This window comes from Myxine glutinosa, unplaced genomic scaffold (assembly GCF_964187855.1).
Source record: "Myxine glutinosa unplaced genomic scaffold, kmMyxGlut1.1 SCAFFOLD_3637, whole genome shotgun sequence".
Classification (NCBI taxonomy): Eukaryota; Metazoa; Chordata; class Myxini; order Myxiniformes; family Myxinidae; genus Myxine; species Myxine glutinosa.
In genome coordinates this window covers 1,795-9,690 of record NW_027619729.1, presented here as the reverse complement: position 1 = coordinate 9,690, position 7,896 = coordinate 1,795, and the positions used below count along the sequence as shown (strand labels likewise).

The window sequence follows — 7,896 nt, the reverse complement described above, 5'->3', positions numbered from 1 at the left end:
CAACCACGGGTCCGATATACTTTAAACTTGCCAGGTATATTGCTGGGGACCCGAGGATGTGCCTTTTCAAGGTTTGAAATTAATCGGACAAGTAGTTACCGAGTTATGGCGATTTAGCCGTTCGCCGTTCACTTTGGCGCTAGCGAATGGACCAAACCATTTCATGTAAATAGAGGGGGGGGGGGGGCTCTGTGGTCGTTACTGGCTTTGCGAATGGACCAAACCATTTCATGTAAATAGAGGGGGGGGATATAATTTTAGATAGATATATAGTACGGGCATGCCCTAGGAAGTACGGGCATATATATATAGAAGTACGGGCATATATATATAGTACGGGCATGCCCTAGTACATGCAATTGCCATAGAGGATCGCTTATGAAGCTCTCTTTAATTAACAAATTGTAATAATTGTTTTTCATTCAAAAACTGTTACTACTCTAGTTTGAAATATAACCCCAAGTTAACCCACCATGTTCATGCTCAACAATGACAGTCTTTTGTTTTATCTCTCTCTTAACTCACCCTCTTCTATTTATCATTTTATTTTGCAGAGACGGAGATTGAAGAGAGAGAGTGTGACTTCGACAATAACAGACAATGTGTCTGTCGTGAAGGACTCCACAGGAATGGAAACAAATGCGAGTTGAATATGCAAGTGGAAGGTAAAGAAACGATATTGATGTATTTTTTATATTTTTTGTATACAATATCGACGCTCATTTAAGAGCTAAAAATGTTTAATATAGAATGGTTAATGTTAATATTTGAGATAAGACTTTATTTTGAAATAAGACTATAAACTGACAATAATAATAAAATAAAGATTAAAAATAATTAAATAAACATGAATGTTATGTTTGAAGCAATGTTCAGATAATAATAATAATAATAATAATAATAATAATAATAATAATAATAATTAATCATAAGAGATAGAATAATAAAATGAGGAAAAGTCAAGTAAATTTATTGATGTTGATTAAAATATACATTTTTTTTCTTTCTCTCATTATTACAAGCTGTTGTTTATCCACTTCCCTCCAATAGGTCAAATTGATTCTCCACCCATGGAGTCCCCTTCATGGTGGATTTGGTTAATTATGGCGTTTGGACTCGTCTTATTCTCTGCTTTCATTTTTGGTAAGTTTCAAGTGTGATGTTATTGCATTTGGGAACAGGAAAGGTGTGGATTTGGGAAAGTAATATTTTACCCAAATTATCAGATCATTTGGAAAACACTCAATACTTTATGCCATTCCTAATATTGTTATATTTGTGTTTGTGAGGGGGAGTTGAGGTGGGGAGGTCGGATTATTATAATTAAGGTATACAACCCTGTTTGTGTTAGCCTAGTTTTAGGACTTTTAGAACCAGATGGTAAGTGTTTGTAGATAGGGATAAGATGAATGTTGCATTGATGGAATGACAATGCTGGCCATAATTATTTTATTCAATACCAGCAAAGGTGGTACCAGTGTTGCCAGACAACACAGGGTCCCTCCTCCCACACCTTCCCCTCCCTCATCCCACCCCATGCCCTGCCTCCACCCACACCACCCCTTCCCTCTGAACTCCTCCCCCATCCCCTCCCTTTGCCACCCACTGCACCCCTTCCCCTCCTTCCTCCTACCTCCTCTCCTCCCTCATCCCACTCTTCCCCTCCCTCCTCCCACCCAACCTGCTATTAGTTGTTGTTGGATATGACGTCTGAGGAATGCGGAAATAAAAAAAGAGTTGGTCTCAAACCTTCGTCTGGCTCATTACATGGTGGCAGCGGTGGGATTATTATGCGGTCCCTTGCAAAGAACAGACAATGGGCACGGTGCAGTTCATGTCTGGTGTCTCAATACGGTTTGATGATGGGTGTCAAGTTGGCTTTGTGTGATGGCCATCCCTTTTACGATAAATCCAGTTAAAAGCTGAAGGACGTTGTCGTCTGTGGTTCCAGAACGTAGGGTCTCTAGTCTGCGTTGGCTTACTGGGACTGGGATATCAACTCGTTTACCCTCATCTCCATGTCTTCAAATAAATCACTGGCAGTTGGCACAGTGCCAGTAGGAGCTCTAGAGAAAGTATCAGGAATATACAGTAGCTTACCAGGCACATACATGAGTTTAAAGTCATAGCGAAGATCATTTGTAACATAATTTGTACACTGGGTGATGCTCTGTGAAGCGGTTTTGTAACGATGGTCACCAATGGTTTGTGGTCTGCTTGCACCTCTATCTTATACCCACATATATATAGTGGTGGAGCCTTTCTACCACAAAACCACACCCAGCAGTTCCTTTTCTACCTGAGCATACTTTTGCTCTGCCACTGATAGCGAATGAGAGGCATAGACAACTGGATATCCTTATTGATATACTTATTGTTGGATATCCAATCATGCTCCTAGGCCAGTAGATGACGCATTGGCTTGGATGACTGATGGTTTGGACGGCTCAAAGAACTTCAGGTCTGGTGCGTGGGAAATTGCCTGCCTGGAGGTGTTGAATGCTGCAGCATGTTCAGGGTTCCACTGTCATTGTGCGTCCTTCTTCAGTAAGTCACGTAGGGATGCCGTGATCATCGACATGTTGGGTACGAAACGCGAGAGGTAGTTAAAAACTCCCAAGGCACGCTGTAGGTCTGCTTTGGATGCGGGTGTTGGCAAGTTTGTGACTGCTTGTACTTTAGCCACATAAGGCCTAAGGCCCAAGGCCTTCTGCAGTGGCGATATGTCCCACATAGCTGATGTCTGACACCTTCCACTGAATCTTCTGATGATTGCATTTTATGTTACTAGATCCTGCACACTTGAGTAGTATGCCCACAATCTCATCCTGTTGAGCTTTGGCGACTGCAGCCACAATCATGTCGTCGGCAACGAAATTCCTCGGAGCTTCGTGGCAGGATTTGCACTCCGGCCAATGTAAACACTTCATTATGCAACATACATGAAAAACGTAAATAAAACCCAGAAGAATCCAAACCGTGGGAGTACCTCCTGTGCAACTTACCTTTGGAATGCAGCTCACCGGATGATGGGACTGGGGCAAAACCTTTAAGATCCCCAGTCTTTGATAGGGGGAAATGATGAGGCAACACAGGTGGTGAAGTTGTGGTGGGGTGTGTTGGGGTGATGCTGAGGTGTGATCCACCAGACTGTGGTCTCCTCGGGTTAACTTGAGGTGGTCCCTTCGGGGTGGGTGCCTGGAATGTCCTCACTCTAAGGATGATCACCTGTCTCTGTTGTCATCTGAGCTCTAGCATCCGAACATCAGTATTGCAGCACTTTGAGGTTGGGAGACCAGATAGTGGTGACATCATAGTGGGTGATTACACTGACTACTGGTCAGGTCACTTTGATGGTTGCCATTCACAGGGAGTTGTTGTGGCTGTGTGCAACAAGCTGACTGCAATGGTATTCGAGATCACACTGATCAAAGAGCATACATATTATGAGACTGAGGATTGGTCACTCTCTGGGTGTCATTTCCCTCGTCTTTGTATATGCTCCGACTGATGCGACTGATCTCACTGAGAAGGAGACATTCTATTCTGTGCTCGAGTCTGTGGTTGATCAGTGCCCCAGGCGAGATACTTTTCTAGTCTTGGGGGATTGCAATGCATAGACCGACACTGATAGGGATGGTAATGAGACAAGTGTTGGTCTCCATGGGTCTGGAACCAGGAACCAGAATAGTACTACGTTCCTTGACTTTGCAAGATGTCGTGGAATTAGGGTGTTTGGTTCATGGTTTGTGTCCACAGCCACATCGCATTGCATGGTATTCCAATGCTGGTGGTGTGGCATAGGAGAATGACCATGCTCTCATTTATGGTAGCTGAAGGTTGCTCCAAAACTGCAGGATCTACATGAGTGCTCAGTTCCTTAGTACCAATCACAGGCTTGTTGTAGCAACTCTGAAGGTGTGGCTCAAATCCAAGAGAATGGGACCATCCCAACCTAGGCTAGATGTTTGTATGCTCAAAGATGAAGGGGTAGCTGAGGAATTTGTGAACATGCCAGTTGATTGGGGCTGTAAGTGGTCTGGGTGTTTCTGGGGATCGTGAAGAGTTGTGTAGTGCCTTAAAGAATACCATCCTTCATGTTGCCCATGGGTGTCTTGGAACCCATTACCAAGCAAAGAGGAATTTTATCTCGCAAGATATACTGGATCTCTGACCTTGATTTCGTAGATGATGCAGTCATATTTTTGAGACTCTGGACGTCCTTATGGGGGCCTCCAAGGTGCTGAATGAGTAGTCGGGGCCACTGTAATTGTGGGTCTCCTGGGTCAAGACTAATATCCAGGCTTTCAATGATGTATTGAATGCTGCTATCTTGTCTGTAGTGAGGATGTTGAGGTCACAGAGAGATTCACTTACGTTTGCAGTGATATTCATGCCTCCACATGTTGTAAGCTACAAGTCAATAGACATCTGAGTTGGGCCTGGAGAGTCATTGATTCATTGGATAATGTGGTGTGGTACTGTCGGTGCCAATGCAGGAAGAGGAAAGTCTTAATCTTTAAGTCCTTGGTGCTTCCAGTCGTGCACTATGGATGTGAGACTTGGACTCTGACCACAGATTTGAGCCAAAGACTTGACTCCTTCAGTACTAGGTCTCTTTAAACAATTATTGGCTATCACAGGATCATCGGAATCTCAAGGAGATGGGGATGGGCGAGACATCTGCCTGGGAGGATGGCCAAACGGAAGCCCTGGAGTACGTAGCGACGGCGGAAAGTGGACGTAGCGACAACCTGGCCTGATGAGCGCATGCTTCCATACCTGAGCAGACCTTACACTTGATACAGGTGTGGGGGTCTGTCCACCTTTATCAAAATATGACAGGCAACATTTGATAGACAAAGGATTATTTATTAGATACGGAGAGAAATGTTTGACACCAGGCAAGCAGATCTCTGAATTCCAAGTTATAACTGCATTCAATATACAGTCATGTGAAAAAGTAAGTACACCCCATGTAAAGTTTTGACTTTTTCAACATATTTCAACATACAGCTATTTGATCCTCATTTCAACAATATTGACAGATAAAGGTGATATAATATAATAAATATCATGAAACATTTACATTTTGTAGTCCATTGTATAATTTAAATAAACATAAATGCAAATTTTGCATGTGGAAAAAGTAAGTACACCCTTGGCTCTAACAGGTGGTATTGCCCCCTTTGGCAGAAACAACCTCAAGTAGGCGTTTCTTATAACTGTCTACCAGTCTCTGACATCAACTGGGAGAAATTTTTGCCCACTCCATGCAGAATTCTTTCAGCTGTGCGATGTTTGAGTGGTTTCTTGCATGCACAGCTCGTTTCAAATCCCCCCACAACATCTCAATGGGATCCAGGCTTTGAGTTGGCCATTCCAGAACCCTCCATTTCTTTATTTTCAGCCATTCCTTGGTGGATTTACTGGTATGTTTAGGGTCATTGTCATGTTGCAAGGTCCACCTTCGGTTGAGCTTCAACTTTCCGACAGATGGCCTCACATTATCCTCAAGCAACCTCTGTCTGGTACAATGAAGAATTCATAGTGGAATCTATGATGGTGAGCTGCCCAGGCCCTGATGCAGCAGAGCTGCCCCAAACCATAATATTTTCACCACCATGCTTTACAGTTGGTATCAGGTTCTTGTGGTCAAATGCTGTCTTTGGTTTTCGCCAAACATGTCTTCTGGTACTGTGGCCAAATAGCTCTACCTTTGACTCATCTGTCCAGAGCACATTGTTCCAGAAGTGCTGGTCTTTGCTTAGGTGTTCATTGGCAAACTTTAGTCTTGCCCTGATGTTCTTTCTGGACAGCAAAGGTTTCCTCCTGGCACACCTCCCATGTAGATCAAATTTGTGCAGCCTCTTTCTCATGGTAGACTCGTGCACTTTGACATCAACAGTGGCAAGAGCTACCTGTAGGTCCCGTGATGACATTCTGGGGTTCTTAGAGACTTCTTTCAGCATCTTGCGGTCTGCTCTCGGGCTGAACTTGCTTGGCGGCCTGGCCTGAACAAGTTGGCAGTTGTTTGGAATCTTCTCCACTTGTAGATGATCTTCCGGACAGTCGAATGATTGATTTCAAATTGTTTGGAGATCTTTTTTAATCCCTTCCCAGACTCGTAGGCATCTATAACCTTCTTTCTGAAGGCCTCAGAGAGCTCTTTTGATCTAGGCATGGTGACGCCACACACTTTAACAACAAAGAGCAGACCAAACTAAATGTCTGAGGTTTAAATTAGACAGGTTCCTCCAAGATCCTCTCTAACGATGTTCTAATCATTTGCACCTGAGCTGGTGCACCTGATTCTTATTTTAGGTATTTGAAGTTGTGTAAATGTGGGGGTGTACTTACTTTTTCCACATGTGAAATTTGCATTTATGTTTATTTAAATTATACAATGGACGACAAAATGTAAATGTTTCATGATATTTGTTATATTATATTGTAGCGGCTACCGCTGGGTTTTCACAATCGCCTTGCACCTATCAAGGACGCGGAGCGATCACCATGCCGGGCTCGTCCAGGACGCCCGGGCAGGCCCGCGCTCAACTTGCCAGGCCTCGGTCGGGACGCTGGGCCACGCCCCCTCTCGCCTTTCCTGGGCAAACGCTCCAGGATAATATGTATATATATTGCTGCCCGATAAATGGGCTTTTGAGAGTGCCTGAGTGTTTGGTTTGATTAAAGCAACTCGGATGAATTCCAGCTTTTTGTCGCGTCCATTCTTCCGATCGACGTGGGAGCCCCAGCTCCTTCAATATCACCTTTATCTATCAATATTGTTGAAATGAAGATCAAATAGCTGTATGTTGAAATATGTTGAAAAAGTCAAAACTTTACCTGGGGTGTACTTACTTTTTCACGTGACTGTATACTCAATTTAATTTCCACAAAGGAAGGCAAAAGTGCAAACTGGAGCATGAGATCAGAACACAGGAATGCTGATATAAGGACTCTTGGCTTCACATTTTTGCACAAGGTCAAACTACAGATAAAACATGTTTTTGCTCGCTCAGCACACAGAAGCAGTTCTGCCCTGCAATTGTGAAATGGCTCTCAGCCAACTCCATACAAACAAGCATATCTCCCTTAACCTGGCTCACTACATCACATGATGCATTTACGCAACATGCTTTTTGGCCATGGCTGTCTCTGATTGGTCCAGAGATGACAATTATTCATTTTTACTCTGACACAGGTTCTTCATAAATCAAGTACTAAGTGTGAAGAAAATAACGAAGCTTCAACATCCCTTTCTTCAATGTTCACACTATTTTGTCTGCAAACAACATGTACAGAATTGGAAAACGCTGTTCTCATCCTTATTCTTTTCTTTCCTTTTCAGTGATATCAAGGTTTTATCCACAGGTAGGCCTGGAATCATTCTTGCACATTATGTTGTTATACTTGCTTCCATTACCTGTTCTGTGCTGATGAAAACTGTAAAACAACTTCTACTGACTTGGTGCAGCAATATATATCTATATATATAAAGCAGTAAAGTATGTTTGTTTGTTTGTCCTCTTATAACTCGAGAACTACTCATCACAGAGAAAAACCAGGCATATTCGGAATCAGTACGTCTCAGAGCAACTACAGCACACCTTAAATTTAAAAAAACTTCGGGTTTTAAAATTAGCGTATTAGCGTAATAGCGCAGAAGCGCTAGCAGAAGAGGGAGAGAATCGAAGGGAGGGAGCGCAGCGCTCCCTCTAGCGCTTCGCAGCGCCAGCGCTTCTGTTAGCGTAATTAGCGTATTTCCGAACGTTAATTTTTCAACTTCATTATTCGGAATCAGTACGTCCCAGAGAAACTTCGTAATGTTAATTTTTCAACTTCATCCGATTGACATGGGACCAACGGCATGTGACAGAGAGTGAAACATAC

The 7,896-nt window shown here is 43.2% G+C and overlaps 1 long non-coding RNA gene across 1 annotated transcript; it reads left to right on the top strand.

The window, feature by feature from the left end:
• Positions 1-356: 356 nt before the first annotated feature.
• Positions 357-7,382, top strand: LOC137415629 (uncharacterized). The gene is made up of 3 exons (XR_013621731.1): positions 357-665; positions 1,051-1,143; positions 7,355-7,382. It is a non-coding gene; the product is annotated as an uncharacterized LOC137415629 (long non-coding RNA).
• The last annotated feature ends 514 nt before the right edge of the window (positions 7,383-7,896 follow it).